The 19,231-nt window shown below is 47.4% G+C and overlaps 1 protein-coding gene across 3 annotated transcripts in view; it reads left to right on the top strand.

Moving 5' to 3' along the window:
• The window catches only part of LOC119165877 (uncharacterized), a 122,134-nt gene that overhangs the window by 1,174 nt on the left and 101,729 nt on the right, over positions 1-19,231 (top strand). The window lies entirely within an intron of this gene.

Genomic DNA, 19,231 nt, shown 5'->3' with positions numbered 1-19,231 from the left:
ATCTATCTATCTGCAAGTACAATTGCCTGGCCATGATATAACTTAAAAATCCTGCTGCGTATGTCTTCGAGCCTTCTTCAGACACCTGATGCCCGTAGACAATTACAACAGGCTGCAGTATGAGGGCATGCTCTTCTGGTGATTCAAGGGTTACGTGTACCCAGGGACAGGGAGAGCAGACGAGAAAATGTAAATGTGAGGTTGTTAAAAAACTGACATAGATATTACTTGCTCGATGAGTGTAAAATAATGAAACTATATTCAGAAAAAAAGATCGTCACAAAACTCTGCGTGGCTGTGCCATATGCTACAAGAAAACCACATCAGATCTGAGAACAACTTTGAAGAAAAATCCTGTGCATGGTCCTGTCAGTGAAACATATCTTGATGAATGAATGAATGAATGAAAAAAAATTTATTGCGGAAAGTGTAAATCAAAAGACCACTGGGCGGGTCTCTATTCCGGAACTCCGTTGGATTGCGCTGCAATTCGCGCCCACTCCACGAGTCTCCGCTGGTCCTCGAGAGTTGGACCCGACAAACCCTCGACCCACCCCTTCAACGTTGGCTATGTAATTTGCATGATGCCTCTATTAGACTTTCAAGCACAAACCTTGTGAAACAGGTCAGCTGGGCTGCCAAACTATATACACAATGCACTAAATTGTTCTGGGTCTATTTTCGACATCATGACCGGGCTGATGGGCGACATGATTTGGAGCCTGCGCAGACAGGTCTCCTAGGTATTAGTAAGTCTCTTAGCGGGATGAGGCAAAGTTTGTCTTCCTAGGCGATATATCTGCAGTATGCCTGCTTATGCTGTAGCCGGTATTGGTGGTGGAATGCCGTGGTCAGAGGGGTCGGTATACAGAGCCCGGAGAAGGACTGCTAGGGCCGAGTTGTATGCTAGCTCGTTTGCGGCTGCTCCGGGTGACCTGGCATTCAGATTAGCTGCTTTTTTCGTGGCTCGCGTTTGTGCCTGCCATAGGATGGCGCGATTGTGAGATCAAATACAACCTTTCATGTAATTCCAGTAGAGTACATTCGAATATGTGAGTATGTATTCCGCAAAAAAGTGCATTCCTGCTTGGGTATTGCCGTTTCTTCTAAGATAGATGCATCAGAGCATCTTAGTGATGAGCCGTCAACTACCTTACTTTAATGAATGGTTTCCATGGTAGAAATTCCTCTCACTGGTCACTTCTCTAGTAGTTGCAGCACGAGATATACATTTTTATAACATGTCAATAAATAATAAACACATACCGTTGTCGTAAATACGCCACTTTGGCCTAATGATAACTGTGGTCGGAGTGCTGGCTCTGCTTCTATCGCAGTCCAGTGAGCACTTGAAAGAGTCCCGTTTAGATTTCCCATCATTGCACCGTAATGAGTACTGCATTTCAATAACAGTGACATTTTTGCTTCTACTAGATGCCTGAATTTCCTCAAGAATAATTTGATCTTGAGTGACTTGTGCCCCATTGCTGAACATCATATTCGTGGCGCAAATGTCAAAGCCCTGAGAGAACTTCTAGAAGCATTGCATATTCGAAGGAGTTGATTCGGCTGTGTCAGTGTTACTACTGTTGTATTATAGAAAACAGAGATATCCTAATTTTTTGGTGGGTTTTATATTGATATGCTGAATCTAAAGGGCATGCATGTAAGTTTTCTTGATTTCCGGCCTTTGCTTGCAATAAATTGTCAGTAGTTCGCAGCACCTCTGTGTCTTTCCTATGCCTTTTTCAACATTTTAGCTTTGCACCCACGATAATATGTGTAGCTGAGGTTCTATCAAAAGATGAGTTACTATTCCAACGCTTTCCTATTCCAATTTCCAACTATCCCAATTTTTAGTTTTGCTATTGTGATTTGTAAATTTTGGTTGCATTGATGAGGCCAGCTCTATTGTTTTAAGAGATTACTTTTTTGTTATCCTATTGTGACTTTCTCCAATCAATTGGAAAAATAAGTGTGTTAACTTCCGTTGAGTGTTCCGGTTGCGATAAGTTTAGTATGAACCAGTTTTGTGATATACTATTGTTTTTAATTATTGTCGAGGATGCTTGATTGCTTATTTTGAAATGAATGTAGAAGATACTCGGCTTTATACTACAATGAGCGATCGCTACCTGCACTGCTAGCCAGCCCTTAGAGCAAAACATGTATCCAGTCGTCGCGAGTTCTGCCATTAAAACATGTTCATTTAAACTGGTGCAGATTCAGGGTACACCTGGTCTACACCCTGGAACTACGCAGCAGGACACTGTCTTTGTCACAAATCTTGGCATAATTCGTGAGCTTTCCAGTCGGCTTTGTAAACGTCTTGCGTCTTAAAATAGAGGTGTTGTACGTCGAGAAAGGTTCAGACGTAGCTCGGCAAAATATCCTTTATCAGGCAGGTCTGGCTAATGGCGAGCGGCGTGCGCGAGCTACTACTGCAGCCACCGATCATCCTCGTCTTCGTCATTACCAGCAGAGCGTCCGTTATTCAGAGTCATTACAATTACTCCCCGCAAAATAAGGAGTCATCCTGGCGACCTATGGACAAGTAAACACGGAAGGGTCGTAGCAGGGCTTAAGTCTCGAGACGTGGACAATTTCCTGGCCACGATGACGTTGGTCAGAAGATGGTTCCAGTGGCTCGATGAGGTAATTCACCGGTGACGTTTTTTGTAGCACACAATATGGGCCGTGATACTTGGGGACCAACTTGGTAGAAAGGCCAGGTGTAGCAGAAGGGACATGCAGCCAGACGAGTGAACCTGGATTGTAGGAAGTGGTGTTATTTGATGCGTCATGGTGGTGCTTTTGGCGTCCTTAGTCTTGGGTTGTGAATGATCTTGCCAGTTGGCGGCATTCTTAAGCGTATGTAGCGGCTTGAGACAAAGTCGTGGACTCTGAGAAGTCAGGTTTGTACGAAAGAATGGTGTCTATAGTGCAAGAAGGTTCGCGTCCGTAAAGGAGGAAAACAGGAGAGAACCCAGTAGTGCTTTGAATGGCGGTATTATAAGCGAACGTGATAAACGGGAGCACTCGGTTCCAATTGGAGTGGTCTGACGAGATATACATAGACAGCATGTCACCAAAAGTGCGGTTGAAGCGCTCTGTCATTCCATTGGTCTGGGGATGATAGGCGCTTGTAGTGCGGTGAACGACGTGGCACTCACGCAGCAATGCTGTGATGATGTCTGAAAAGAATACGCGACCATGATCGCTCAGTAACTCCCGAGGTGCTCCATGACGTAATACGATGTTGTGAAGAATGAAAGTCGCAACGCCTTTTGCTGTAGACGAGGGAAGAGATGAAATTTCGGCATACCGCCTGAGATGGTCGACGGCAACTTTGATCCAGCGGTTACCGTCAGCAGTGTTGGGAAGGGGACCATAGATATCATTGCCGACGCGGTGGAATGGTCGAGATGGGCATGGTAAGGGTAGCAAAGTACCGCTGGCTTGACAAGGGGGAGTTTTTCGTCTCTGACACGTCGAGCAGGCCTTAACGTATTGCCGTATAAAACGGTACATGCCACGCCAGTAACATCGGAGACGTATGCGAGAATAAGTCTTCAGGAAACCTGCGTGGCCACGTTGGGGGTCGTCATGAAACGTGGAACAAATTTCGGATCGCAGCTGACGTGAAATCAAGAGTAAATACTGACGTCCGATGGATGCGCAGTTGCGTCGGTACAGCACGTCGTCACGAGTGGTGAAGTGATCGACTTGCCCACACAACGTGCGAGTACGAAGAGAAGCCTTCCACCCAGTCAGGATGTCAAGAATTGAAGCAACCCAAGGGTCCTTACGTTGCTCAGATGGCATGTCGGCGATGGTGACGGCCGGGGCATCGCAGGTGGGACTTGCGCAGCAGGCCGGGTCAGGCGGTAGGGACGAACGGGAGAGGGCGTCTGCGCCCGAATTTTTCCGGCCGGAGCGATAGACCACGCGAATATCCTATTCTTGAAAGCGTGACGCCCATCGGGCGAGGCGACCGCTTGGATCCTTCAGTGACGACAACCAGCAGAGGGCGTTGTGGTCAGTCACGACGTCAAAAGGGCGCCCGTACACGTAAGGTTGAAATTTCTCTATCACCCAAATAATGGCGAGGCATTCCTTTTCAGTGACAGAATAGTTAGTTTCGGCTTTGCTAAGAGTTTGCCTTGCGTAGGCAACCACGTACTCTTGGAAGCCGTCTTTCTTCTGTGCAAGAATAGCGCCTAGCCCGGCACCACTAGTGTTGATGTGGATCTCTGTTGGTGCCGATGGGTCGTAGTGTCGCAGAAATAGGCGGCGACGTGAGGAGGCGGCGCAGTTCATTGAAAGAGTCGTCACAGGTGGCAGACCAAGCTGAAAGGTCTCTAGAGCCGGCGAGGAGCTTGGTCAAAGGAGCGATGATCATCGCGAAATTGCGGACGAAGCGCCGGAAGAGCAACGGCCTATGAAGCTTCGGAGCTCTTTCATGGTGGTCGGTTTGGGAAACGCTGAAACGGCTGTAAGTTTGGCAGGGTCAGGAAGAATGCCGTCTTTTGAAACCACGTGGCCAAGGATCGTAAGCTTTCGAGCGGCGAAATTGCACTTCTTCAGATTCAGTTGCAGCCCCGCGGCAGAAATACACGCGAGGACTTTCTCGAGGCGGGTTAAATGGGTTGCAAAATCAGTTGAAAAGACGACAATATCATCTAAATAACAAAGGCAAACGTTCCATTTGAGGCCTCAAAGGATAGAGTCCATCATCCGCTCGAAAGTAGCTGGCGCGTTGCAGAGGCCGAAGGGCATGACTGTGAATTCGTAAAGCCCGTCGGGCGTGATGAAAGCAGTTTTTTCACGATCGGCCTCTGCCATGGGTACCTGTCAGTAGCCAGAGCGCAGATCTAAAGAAGAGAAAAATTCGGCTCCCTGTAGGCAGTCCAAGGCATCGTCAATGCGTGGCAGCGGAGAGACATCCTTGCGCGTGATTCGGTTGAGACGCCGGTAGTCCACGCAAAACCTGATGGATCCATCCTTCTTCTTCACCAACACAACTGGAGAGGCCCAGGGACTGCTTGACAGTTCGATTATGCCACGTGTCAGCATGTCGTCAACCTGTTCATTGATGGCACAGCGTTCGGTAGTTGACACACGATATGGACGCTGCCATAATGGCGTGTCTTGACCGGTATCTATACGATGAACAACAGATGACGCTCGACCTAAGGAATACTGATTGTGGTCAAATGAGGCTCGAAAACGCTGTAGGAGCTTGATCAGCTGTTTCTGCTGCCCAGGCATGAGGTTACAATCAATGGACTTGCGGAATACATCCATAGGTCCATTAGCGTCAGTTGCGGGTGTAATGGCACAAGTCGGTAAAAATGGCTTGTCTGGATAGATCGGGTCTTCGAAAATACAATTTAAGGTCTCTAGGCTTCCCAGACACTCACCGCGTAGCGGGATGTACGGACAAGCAGAAACGTTGCACGCATAAAGTACCGCCGAACCATTGGAAAAAATGATGACGGCAAACGGGAGGACGATGGTTCGGTGTTGCACGCTAGCTATAGTTGGTTGGAACAGGAGCGTCAAGTTAGTGGCAGCAGGGGAAAACACAGGCACTAGGACGGCGGAAAACGGCGCGATGCGGACGTCAGCCGCAGCAAACACTTTCGAGGGACTGTGGTGGGCGATATCAATGCATGAATTCGTCAACATGAGTTCAGCACGAGCGCAGTCGACGAGGGCTTGATGAGTAGAAAGGAAATCCCATCCTAGTATGACGTCGTAAGATGGACGTGGGAGAACAACAATGTTGACGGCGTACCAAACATCTTGAATAAGAACGCGTGCTGTGCACTGAGCTGTCGGCGCGATGAAATGGGAGGTGGCTGTACGCAGAGCAAGATTTGTAAGCGGCGTTGTAACTTTTCTCAAATCGCGACACAGTTTTTCACTAATTACAGAAACGACGGCGCCTGTGTCGACAAGTGCACGTACAGCAACACCTTCTACTAGCACATCAATTTCGTTAGTCGGACAAAGAGGAGGTCTTAGAAAGTTCGACGATCACGCAGTTCTTGCCTCCGGAACTGCGGCTGTCAGTTTTCCTCTCCAGCAGGGCTCGTGCGCCGAAGCATCGGGGAGACAGATCGGCAACGGGGTGGTAATGACCGGCGAGAATCTACGGGGCGTCGTGGGGACAATGAGTCGGTGATAGGAGATGGTCGCTGGGGATTCTGGGCAGCCTGGTAATTTGCAGAATTTCCATGGTCTGGAGGCTGGAAGTTGCGACGGCGACAGTAGCGTGCTATATGTCCCACAAAACCGCATGCGAAACAGATGGGTCGATTGTCCAAGGTGCGCCATGGGTTAACGACAGAAGGTACAGGGGGCGAAACGGGATGGGGTGCCGTGTATGTAGGCAGCGTCGTAGGGTAGGAGGACCCGGTGCCCCGGTATGCGCCAGAGACAGGTGGGGCTGGGGGTCTAGCAACGACGGCAGCGTAGGTCAGCGGCGTAGGGGCAGATGGTGATGGAGGCAGTGCCTGCGTGACCTGTGTCTCAATGACCTGGCGTAGACGTGGGTCTAACGAGGTCACTGGCGCGGATGCTTCGGCCACAAGAGAAAGCTGGCGCGCAACTTCCTCATGAATGAATTGTTTGATTCGGGGCAGTAAGACGGTGTGATCAGCAGCGATGTCGTGTACGAGGGCGGAAACTTCAGCCGTATCTTCTGCGGCCCTGCGCGTCGAGACACGCTGCTTACGCAACTCGTCGTACTCCTGACAGAGCTGCACAACATCGGTGACGGTCTGTGGATTTCTAGCGACGAGCATCTGGAAGGTGTCGTCGTCAACTCCTTTGATGATGTGCTTGATTTTGTCGCGTTCGGTTAGGGATTCATCGACGCGCTTGCAAAGAGACAAGACATCTTCAATGTAACTCGTAAAGGTCTCGTCCCTGCGCTGGACTCGACTACGGAGACGCTGTTCCTTGCGAAGCCGGCGCACGGCGGGACGACCGAAGACCGCGGCGATGGTGGTCTTGAAGGTGGACCAGTTGGTAATTTCGCCTTCGTGGTTCTTGAACCAGAGGCTGGCCACATCAGCGAGGTAAAAGCGCACGTTTGTGAGCTAGTCGCAGGCGTTCCACTTGTTGGAAGCGCTTACGATTTCGTACTCGACGAGCCAGTCCTCGACGTCTTGTTCGTCGTTGCCGCGAAAAATTGGTGGGTCGCGTTGCCGAGGCGCGCCAGTACAGTAGACTGTCGTTGGTAAGGCAGCTTGAGAAGGGCCAGGAGCAGTCGTGGTGAACGGTGAGGATAGCGTTCGATTGTGAAGTTACAGGTTGATGGGAACTCCGGCTCCTCCACCACTTAAAATAGAGGTGTTGTACGTCGAGAAAGGTTCAGACATAGCTCGGCAAAATGTCCTCTATCAGGCAGGTCTGGCTAATCGCGAGCGGCGTGCGCGAGCTACTACTGCAGCCAACGATCATCCTCGTCTTCTTCATTACCTGCAGAGCATCCGTTATTCAGATTCATTACAGTTTCTTTAACGTTGCGCCTCTGAACGTTTTCACACATGCTTCAGCTGATCTCCCTATTCTTTTCATGGTTACTGACGTGTGCCTGTCAGTAGTGATATGTGTCTAGCATTAGATATTGATGTAATATCGGCCAGATTAATTTGGCTCCAGACTGTTGCGGGTCAGCAGCTGCGGTTTCATTGCGGTTTTTCCGAGACTGCCTTCTGGCGCAGTTTAAGGAGCTGTTCTGTAGCTAAAGCAGAAACTAAGTAGAAGCACGGTGCTTAGTAATGACTGCGGGGGCATTTGCACGGTGCTGGTGATGAATATTGCTTTCACGAGGTGTTAACTTATTGGTTGGTATTATAGCTTCCAGCAGGCAAAGGAGTGCGTTGCACTTGATCCTGAGTAGAGTAGCAACGAATAAATTTGCGTTTGTGCCTTGTCTCCGGTGCTATAATGTTGAACTCCACAGAGGGAAACATCGTGGTTCACAGGTGTGGTCTGGCTGTCCTTCTGATACTGCACCACATGCCACTTATTAGTAAGCGCCCACGTGTGGCTCATCTTCTCCTGATGATAACATGCTGCAGTGTCGTGAATGCGCCTCGATATGTTTTCTCTCTCGCTTTGTTTAAAGCATTCATTTAAAATCAACTGTTGGCTACGCCATGAGGCCATCCTATTGTACACCTTTCGACAAACCCGCTGGGGCATCTGCACGAGCAGGCGTTTGGTGTGGGGCAGCACCACGGACCCGGGCCAAAGGGCGGGGGGGGGGGGGAGTTGACCTTCTCTTGCGCTTCTCCGTGCGTGGCTTAGCCATGTCTGGGGAAGAGGGGATCCTGAGGGTTGAGCCGACGCCGGGTGATTGAACCTTTCAGCCCCCCCCCCCCCCGGATAGGCAACACACCCCTTTGGCACCGCCTTCACGTAGACGGCACGCCTCAGCTGACCCACCCAGGGGAAATCGGCAGTCACCTTTTCCTCTCTTTTTCTCCTACAACTTCGCCTTTATCTCTCACTGTTTTATCTTTCCTGTCTACTTCTTCCTTCTGTCTACTTCCGAATTTTCCTGGCGGCAAGGGTTAACCTTGTTTATGTGCTCTGTCTTGGACACAATTTATTTTGTTATAGCGGCTGTGTACAGCTGACGTTGCCATCGCTTATATAATTTTAGAACCTGTGAGGTCCCCTTGTTGGGCTCCATGGTGCGCAGCTGGCATGGCTGCAAAACGTACACCTATTTTATAGCTTTTACTTCTCTCCTTCAATGCACGATCGTCCTCTCACAAAGAGAGGGCGCACCGAACACATTTGCTCTGATTTCAGAAAATCTAAAGAAACTGTTCCCCATTACATGTAATTCACTGTGAAACTGCTGAAAAGAACGCCGGAACAATCTCGACTTCTGTTGTCTCCAAAAGCCTCACTACTGCACTTGGTCCAGGTTAAAGGGTCACAAGAATATTGTCAGTAGGGATCTCTTCCCCGAGGTGAAAAGTCAGGCCCAGTATGAAAACCTCTCAAATATATAGTCGTTTGGAAACATCCCCATCTCGATTTCACCGCACCGTTCCCTCGATATTTCCCGAGGCATTGTGTCCCATGAAAACTTGCTCGGCCTGACTGAAGGTGAGCTCTTTGAGGACTTGAAAGACCAGTAGGTGACACAAGTACAAAGAGTCAAAATTAGGCAGCTTAAGATGGAAGTCCTAACCAAACATATAATTGTGACATTTTGCACCAGTACCCTGCCTGGACATATCAAAACGGGATATTTGAAAAAAAAAATGTGCGACCCAACATTCCCAATCCACGACGTTGCTTTAAATACCAGCGTTTTGGTCATGCCTCTCAGAGTTGCTGCGGCCAACTCACCTGTGCAAAGTGTGCCACTATAAGACAGGCCACAGACGATTGTACGGTGGAGAATAAGGCTCACTGCGCAAACTGCGATGGTGCCCACTCCATATACTTCCAAACTTTTCTAAAATGAAAAAAAAGAAATAATCACAGTTAACGTCCCACAAAACAAATTTTCGAGAAGCCCGACAACAGGTATTTGTTTTTTTTTCACAAACTATCGTTCACCAATATAGTACAACAGGGGACAGCACTACGACGGCCTGCGGCAGCTGCCCATGCCAAACACAGTGTGCCCAGGTGGCTGCCAATGCGCCCGACCACGGTGTGGACAGCAAAGGCTGCCCTGCCAAGCATCCCCACGGCCACAACAGCGGCCGCTGCAAGCCCTTGCGCAGCCAGGGTAGCCCAGCAGCTAAGGAGGTCCCTTCGACCTCTTGCCGGACGGGACAAAAGGTTTTGCCTACCGAGGTGAAGGCGACCCCAGGGTCGACAGATATAAATGCCTCGTCCCACCAGGTCAGGTTCAAGATCGAAACACAAGCTCGCAAATGCGGGCACGCCGCGCCTCTGAGGAGGCAATGAACACCACGGTACCCCTGGTGCCGAAAGATTGGTTTGGCTCCCTGGAGCGTGATAAGAGAAATAAAAAGCCCATAACGGGACCCGATGACGGCCCTGTTACTGGAGTCTTAATGTCCAGCTCAAAGAGCAGCCACATTTCATTTTGTACACACAGCACTACATTGCGCTCAATATGGCAACGCAAATAATACGTTCGATGGTCAGAGGACTGCTTAAAAACTTTGAATATATCCAAGAGCTGTTATACAAACATTCGCCAAAACTGTCGTGTGTACAGGAAACACATTTAAAATCCAAAAAACACCAATTTTTTGAGTCACTATTATCTTTTTTGAAAGGACAGAGATGTTGCTGCGGCGTTATCCGGTGGTGTAACCATTAGTGTTAATCAAACAGTTGCATGTACACATTTACCACTACAAACAACCCTAGGGGCAGTGGCTGTTCGAGCAGTTCTTTTCAACAAACTCGTCACCATCTCATCTCTGTACATACCTTCCCACCACGGTCTTGAAAAACACGAATTCCAGTCCTTAATAAATGAACTACTTGAAGCCTATCGTGTCTTTAGGGACGTGAATTCTCATTGCGGTCGGTGGGGCGGTTTTCACTGCGGCGCATGAGGTCGTGTCATTGAACAGTTCCTTTTCTCTCTCGGTGTCTTTCTGTTGAATAGGAAAGAGGCAACATAATATAACCCTGGCAACAAAACTTACTCCTCCATAGACCTGAGTATCGCATCTCCTTCCCATGTAGCATCACTCCAATGGAGAATAATCAATAATGCCTACGAAAGTGACCATTTTCCTGACGTATTCAGTACACGAATTTTATACGAATGTCCTTCATGTGTTTCGAAATGGCTGACATACAAAGCTGACTGGTAACAGTTTCATAACATTACTTGTTTAGGTTTGACTTACGTATGTGGAATAAGCATAGATAAAGCTGTCCAGTACTTCACGGCTTTCGTTATTGATGCAGCAGCCAAGTGCATACCGCAAACACATGGACTGCCCGGCAAGCGACATGTCCCATGGCGGAACAGTGAGTGTCGTATTGTGCGAATAGAGCAGAACAGGTTTGGAGGTTGCTTCGGAACTCACCGACAGCCGAAAATCTTCACAGCATTAGCAAAATAAAGCCTCAAGACCGAAGAACGCGTCGGCAGGCCAGGAGAGAAAGCTAGCACAAGTTTTTATCTGGGATCAATTCATATACACATAAAACTTAAATCTGCAAAATGATTGGTAGGATAGCAAGAAAACAAGTACACTTACTACCCCTCGTAGACACACAGGGAGACAGCCTGGAAGATCAGGCGAACTTCATCGATGTACACTACGAGCAGGTGTCTAGCTCATCACAATTACTGAAGCTTTACAAAGATATAAAACAAGAATAGAAAAGCAGAAACCGAAACACAGGTGGGCAAAATACTAGGCATACAGCCACCTTTCGTTTTAGCTCAGCTGCAAACATCACTAAACTCCTCAAGTAGTTCTCCCTTAGGCTACGGCCGTGTCACATACAAAATGTTAAAAACCGGCTGCTCAAAATGAAAACTAACTTTACTTTCCCTATGCAATGCTATCTGGCCTTCTGGGGTCATCCCTACTTCCTCGAAAGAGGCTATTGTTATCCCTGTTTAGAAACAAGGCAATGACCCTTCCTCAGTTTCGAGTTGTAGGCCCATTACACTTACATGCTGCCTTTGTAAACTTTTTCAAAAGATAATAAATCGGCGGCTTTTACATCTCCTTGAAACACACGACCTTCTCGACCGGTTCTAGTGTGGGTTTCGAGAGGGTAGATCCCCCACCAACCATCTGGTGCGTATCAAGGCAGAGATCCAAGGCTCTTTCATCCACAAACAATGCTTCCTCTCCTTGTTCCTCAATATCGAGAATGCTTATGACACAACATGGCGTTTTGGCATATGAAGAACCTTGTCTCACCTGGGTGTGCGCGGTAGAGTGCTTTCTGTAATTGAGAGTTACTTGTCTAATCGGACATTCCGTGTCCGTTTGGGCAGTATTCTCTCCCAAACATTTATCCAAGAAATGGGACTACCACAAGGCGGTTTCTTAGTTGTACACTTTTTATTACCCAAATGAATTTATTGCACTTGCCATCCGCCATAATATGTTCTATTCTACATATGTCGATGAATTCTAGCTTGGCTCTAAATCATGCAACCTGGTAAACTATTTGTGAGTGGCAGGCTCAGCTAGGTGTAAGTGAGGTCTCCAAATATGCAGAGAAAAATGCATTCTGTCTGAACCCACAAAAAAGCCCCTTTGTCTTGTTTTCCCGAAAGAGAGGCATGCACTCAGAACCCGACATTCAACTGAATGGTGAACGTCTGTCTGTTATTGCCGAGCATAAATTATTGGGCCTAATCTTGGACAACGAGCTAACCTGCATTCCGCACAACATGTATTTAAAAACAAAATGTGTAAATGTCATCGATGTTCAAACAGAGTTGTCACGTACTACGCGGGGTAGTGACAGGCAATGTCTCGTGAGGTTGTATAGAACCTCATTCGCAGCCGCTTAGATTATGGGGCCGTTGATTATCAGTCTGCTACTCAAAGTGCTGTGAAAATGCTGGACCCCTTGCATCATTCTGGCATTCGCCTTCTTAAGGGTACTTTTCCGTCAGCCCCGTAGAAAGTCTCTACGTTGAGTCAAACGAGTGGTCGCTTTATCTGCAGAGAAATTACTTGTCCTCTGTATCCTTCCTTAAGGTGAAAGCAGAAAAGAAGCACCCCTCATACTCCAATAATTATGATTTCTCGAGCTCCGTTTTGTTTTAAGACAGGCCTTCAATGAGGCAGCCCTACTCAGTTCGCCTGGAGGGATTCACTCAGGAAACTGGTATGTCACTTGAAAACAGTTCATTGGCTCCTGCAGCATACCCGCCACCGTGGCATTGGCAGACTATATACTGCTGAGTGTCTTTCCCAGAACTTATAAAACAGGCGCTGATTGCCCATATCCGAACATACTTTCTGAAACTTCAACACAAATACACACTTCCTGAGATTTTACAGCTGACTCTGTGCCCTACGCTGCTGTCGGCTTATTCTTTTCGGATGCTGGCCCCCTACATCCAGAAACAAGTATCTTTACAGCGGAAGCTTACACGATAATTGTGGCCGCTAAGTACACCAAACAATTACAGGTACAAAAAGCAGTAATTTATACGGACTCTCTCAGTGTAGTAACAGCTGTGCAAACACCTAAAAAACAAAAACAAACCTTGTCTTCGTCTTACTTCACTCTATTTTATGCACACTCTGCACTCCAAAAGAAGATGTCGTAGTGTGCTCGGTGTCAGAGCACTGAGAGATCCAAGGCAACGTGATGACGGATCAGCTTGCTGCATCCTTCCACGAAAGCACTGCCACTACACCCATATTCATCCCGGCCCTTGACCTGAAATTACCTCTCAAACGAGAGCTCAGAGACTACTGGCTGAGCGAGTGGGATAGACAAACACAATACAAACTACACGTTTTTAAGCCACACCTTCATCATTGGCCACCAGCATCGAAATCACGTCGTACAGAGATAACCCTAACAAGGCTCAGGATAGGACACACATACCCGAAAAACTCATATCTTTTGTTCGGTGACGATCCACCATTGTGTGACAGATTTGGTGAAGAACTAACAGTTCTTCATATTTTAATCCAGTGTGAATAATAAACACTCTATTAAGACAACACTTTTCATTACCCTACCAGCAACATATACCATTGCACCCTGCATTGTACGTCTGTAGGGAACCCCATTTCACTAATAAACCTGTGTTAGCTTTTTAGGAGATGTCCGCCTCTACCATGAATATTCCCAGGCATTGCGTAGCGCGACTTCTCAAGAGAGGTTGCAGCTGCGGTGGCTACATCGAAAAGTACTTGCCTCGCGGCCCTTGGGCACAAGGGCGCTTATGAGGCACTTGCGCTAGTGCCAGATATCTTCGCACATGCTTTTATTATCAGAACGTTTTGCCAGCCATTTTTACTATACATTACACGTCACTGTCAGTATGTTATTACTTCTATGTTTCACTCACTTTAGCGCGAGGAATTTTAAGGCCCTGCGAACGTGATACATAGGATGGGGGTTCCAATGAGCATATGGCGTCACGATGTGCTACTGTTCCACAATCGTTACAGAATAGACAGATGTGCTTGAAAATGTAAAAATTGTGTTCGGGGCCACTCAATCGGACATAACGTGTAACTTGTTTTCTTTCGAATAATACAAAAACCGTATCTTTTTTGTCCATTATTCAGGCTTGTGGTACGTGGAATTGGTTTTCTAATTCAGAATGCTTGTAATATGTGCGTCACATTTTTAATCTCGACAACTCTCGTCAGAGTTAAAATCTCGACCCGGTAGGAAAGCATTCGTCGTTTCTCTTCTGGTCCGATTAATTTCCACTGAAGTGAGCTAGGAATATTTCTCAGTGAAGATGGCAGGGGCATGCTGGTGGTTTGCACAAGATGGGTGGAAATTGCATTGCGAAGATCATGCTAGTGTAATGGGCAATGAAAATACGACAGGTGCGTGTCGCGTGTTAGGGAGATTCCTAGCGCCATTGATGTTGGATTAGAGGCAGATGTTGAGTTATTTTATGTAATGGGCAGATGTCGGGTGAATATCGGGTGATGGGCAGGTGGGATAGAAGGACGCAAACAAACAAAAAAAGTAGGTTAAGCGTACACCAGACAAGCATTGCTTACCTTAACTTTATGAATTTCTTCTACAAAATCTTTTTGAGGTTACTGTAGAATGTAAACGAGAACAAAGCGCTATGCAGAACGGGCCGAGCTTGGTGAAAGTCGGCATCATACCAAGCTAAGGCGACACCCCCTTTTGATTGGTCTCCCAGTACGAGAAAGTCAAATACACTCATCAGTGCTCTGCGTTTTATTGGTCTTGACAGAGCCCTGCATAGCCCGAATTACGGCAATCTTTAAAAACTGGCAACATTTAAAATACGGTAACTTTTAAATACCAGAGGCATATTTTTTCATTTGTTTGAAGTTCATTTTTGTGAAGAAGGGCACGCAAAAAATGGCACCGAATCTGCATGTAATCTGCAAATGTCGTCGAAAGACAATATCTCGTGTGTGAAGAGAGTGAACACAATTACTTGATGTTCTGCACAAGAACATCGGTGAATGGATTCTGGAGGCGCTGCGTTTAAAGACCCTCGAGCGTGTAGCGGAGGCGAACCAACGCAACAGGTCACGTCAGACGTGAGACATGATCGCCATCTGGCAGTTTTTTTTTTCGGAAAACGGAGCGCGTGGTTCTGAGACAGGCGAGTGCGCCCGTCTGAGAGGTGATAAGGTGTAGAACGCAAGGCAACGGGTAGGTGCCACCATCGTCTCGTTTTAGCAAAGCGTTGGAAACACTCGCCTGTTCGTGCAAGAATTGCATGATCAGCGCATTGTGATAAGTTCTACGGTCCTTAAAATTACCTATGTATGCCTTTTTTAGTAAAATACGCACGTGCAGAATATATACGTGTTGTTGTAGTGCCCCAGACATGTGCAATAATTATTTTTAATCGAGAATTGCACAAGTATAAACGCGTAACCTTGAGCAACCTTGGTGGGTGCTGTGAATGGGGTGGGCCCTTTCGAGTACCCGTTGCTGTTAAGAGTGGACAAACAGACAAATGTACAGGCAGATAGGCAGATAGACAGACCAAAATTTTTGCGCCCAAGGTCTTCTTCGTTTCTAATAAAAGTATCAGAAACGGTTCCTGCCGATGTCTTCATAGGCACAGGGTCACTGACGCCCTGATTCTGTTGTGCTTGCCTTACTGAAAATGTCTCGAGTGAGTCAAACGTGTTTTCGTAATCTATGAAGTGTATTTATAGGAGTTGGCTGTATTCCGCGCATTTTTCTATCACCGAATGGCTGGTATATATAAGATGTATTGTAGAGTAGGTTAATTGTATGAAATCCTGCTTGGTTTTTGGTTGATTTACTTCAAATATCGCCTTATTCTATCAGATATTTTTTAAATGTTTTGTAAAGAATGGACAATAGACTTTTCGGCCTCTAAATTTTTAAGTGTTCGACGCATCATTTCTCATGAATTCAGGCTATGTTAACGTTCTTTCAAGATCCTGGTACCTTTCTGGTCAAGAGGCATTTTGAATATAAGGTGGCTAGATTTTCTAACACAATTTCTCAGCCACCTTTCAGCAGGTCAGTTATTACTTACCCTCACCAGCAGGTTTGCCTTTTTGCATTTCTTTTTAGGACTTTCGTTACTGCCTTTTTCGTTACTGATAGAATTTTCAATTTTTGTGAAATAATATTGGTTGATACGGTATCAACCTGGTTGTTTTGGCTTCTGTGCTCCCCTCAGGGGCGTCTGCTGAAGTAGGCGTTTAGTGTGTAGCGACATCACAGACCCGAGCTAACGGGGGGGGGGGGGTTTCGAACCCCTCCCACGCCTAGCCCTGCGTGGCTTTGCCGTGTCCGGGGAAATGGGATTTGGGGGGGTTGAGCCGGCGCCAGGTGATTGGACCTTTAAGGCCCCCCGGAAGAGGCAACACACCCATTTGCCCAGCTTCACTTAGACGGCACCCCTAGGCTGTCCCACCCAGGGGAAATCAATAGTCGCCTTTTCATTTCTTTCTCTCTCCCCTGATCTTCGTCTTTTTATCTCTTTCAGTCTTTCCTGTCATCTCCTCACTCCCGTTTACTTCCATCCTCCAGGCAGCAAGGGTTAACCTTGTGTAGTTACCAAACCTTGGGTAGTTATATTCGGTTATAGCGGCGATGCATGGCTGGCGTCTCGAAGTGTTCACTATTCAACCTTGCAGCGTCCCCTTGTTGAGCTCGCTGGTGGGTGGCCACTATCGGCGCCAAACTTTACGCAGTCTGTATGGCTAACTTTTTCCCCCCTCTCCCTGATCGCCGCCCGAAAAGGTGGCGCACCGAAAACCTGTTCCTCATTTCAAAACCAAAGCAGTCTTTCCCCAAGTTTCGTGTCGTACATAGCCAGAAATAAAACAAAATAGTCCGCGGAATCTCACCCTTTCTTGTCTCAAAAACACTCACCGAAGCAATCGGCCCGGGATATCGTGTAACCAAGTTGGGAAGTGGAGACCCCCATTTGGAGGTTTGCGACAAGCTGCAATTAGACAACTTACCTAAACTGATAGCGTTTGGGGACGTCCCAGTTTCCGTAGGCCCCCACAGGTCCTTAAACACAGTCCGTGGTGTCATGTCTGATGACGACCTTCTTGGATTATGAGAGAGTGAATTATGGGAAGGCTGGCAAGACCAGAACGTGGTAAAGGTTCAAAGAATAGTAATACGACGAGACAAAAAAGAAACACCAACGAAACATATAATTATCACCTTCGGTACTATCGATTTACCCGATTCAATTGTAACCGGATACTGCAAGCTTCGAGACAGGCCCTACATACCAAATCCTCGTAGGTGTTTCAAATGTCAGCGCTTTGGACACGGATCGCAAAGCTGCAGAGGGCACGCGACCCGCGCAAACTGTAGCTCTAACGAATACCCACCGGACAATTGTACTGTTGCAGGCCGCTGTGCCAATTGCGAAGGAGACCATCCCGCTTACTCACAAACGTGCTCATCCTGGAAAAAAGAAAAACAAATTCTTCAACTTAAAGTTAAATGCAATCTGTCTTTTCAAAAGGCGTGCCAGCGCTTCTCCCTCCATAACAACCACTCTCCTTCTTTTGCAGATGTGACGCGCCAGTGCAGCGCCACATCTTTCCGCGTCTGCGAATGTCACACGAAGTGTGACCCTGTTCGTGGCATCTGCGCCCAAGGCTCCGCCTCTTGCCAAACAGGTTCGGCAGACTTCAGAGTCTGCCGGACCCCGGACAACTGAACCTGCAGTTACGTCCGAAGCTTCTGTGAATGTGCCTGCTCATCAGGCACCATTCACCACCTTGCAGGAGGTGATGGATACAAGTCTCACTCCTCCGGCGCCTCAGACGCCAAAGGATAGGCGCAACTCTTTGGAGCGCGCCCAGAAAGAAAAACACGTCCAATTACCGGGCCCCCAAAAGGCCCTGTAGCCTGAAGTGACGCTTCTTGTACTCACAGCGCCACACATCTTTAAAATGACACACATAATACAGTGGTACGTGAGAGGCCTGCTGAGGAACCTCGACGATATCCAAGAACTTTCACACAAACATACACCAAAAGGGCTGTGTGTGCACGAAACACACTTAAAATCAAGACACTAACTTTATTCGCAATTACGTTATGTTTCAAAAGGACCGAGATGATGCTGTAGCCTCATCTGGTGGTGTTGCCATAATCGTTATTCAAGGAATAGCCTGTACACTTTTACCCTTTAAGACTTCTCTGGAAGCAGTAGCTGTCCGAGCCGTCATCTTCATCAAATTGGTAACAATTCGCAGTATATACATACCGCCACACCATCACCTGATTAAAGACGAGTTTCAGTCGCTGATAGATGAACTTCCAGTACCGTATCTCGTCCTAGGGGACTTTAATGCTCATAGCCATGGGGTGACTCTCGCTGCGATGCGCGAAGCCGCCTTATTGAACAGTTCCTTTTCTCTTCTGGTGCGTCTCTACTCAATCGAAAAGAGTCAACATACTATAGCCTTGCTAATAATACCCACTCATCAATAGACCTCAGCATTGTCTCTCCATCGTTCTTATCGATACTTGCATGGAAACTCGCAAACAATCCTTACGGAAGTGAACATTTTCCTGTAATTGTGAATACACTAACATCCTCTGAATGTCCTGCTCATGTTTCCAAATGGCTCATAGAAAAAGCCGATTGGGACTAATTTTATAAGATAGCAAGCCTAAGGTAGACTGACATATGCAGCTCTAGCATACATGCTTCTGTAGAGTTCTCTACTGCTTTTCTTATTGAAACTGCGGCTAAGTGCATTTCGCAAACATCCGGACTACCCAGAAAACGGCGCATTCTTTGGTGGAACAGTATCTTAATGCGCGCAAAGAACAAAACAAAGCATGGAAGCGTCTTCGAGACGCCTCATCCACCGATAATCTTGTAAACTTTAAAAACATGAAGTCACGAGGCAGGAGAACACGTCGACAGGCCAGAAGAGAGAGCTGGCAGAAGTTTTTATCTGGCATCAACTCATATACACAGGAGGCTAGAGTCTTGAGCGTGGTCAGTAGGGTAGTTGGGCGAGAAGCACAACCTCTTCTTCTAGTAAATACACAAGGTAATGGTTTGGAAGAC

Source organism: Rhipicephalus microplus, chromosome 8, assembly GCF_043290135.1.
Source record: "Rhipicephalus microplus isolate Deutch F79 chromosome 8, USDA_Rmic, whole genome shotgun sequence".
Lineage (NCBI taxonomy): Eukaryota > Metazoa > Arthropoda > Arachnida > Ixodida > Ixodidae > Rhipicephalus > Rhipicephalus microplus.
Note: the sequence above shows the minus strand (reverse complement) of the source record. Positions and strands in the feature narration are given on the sequence as shown.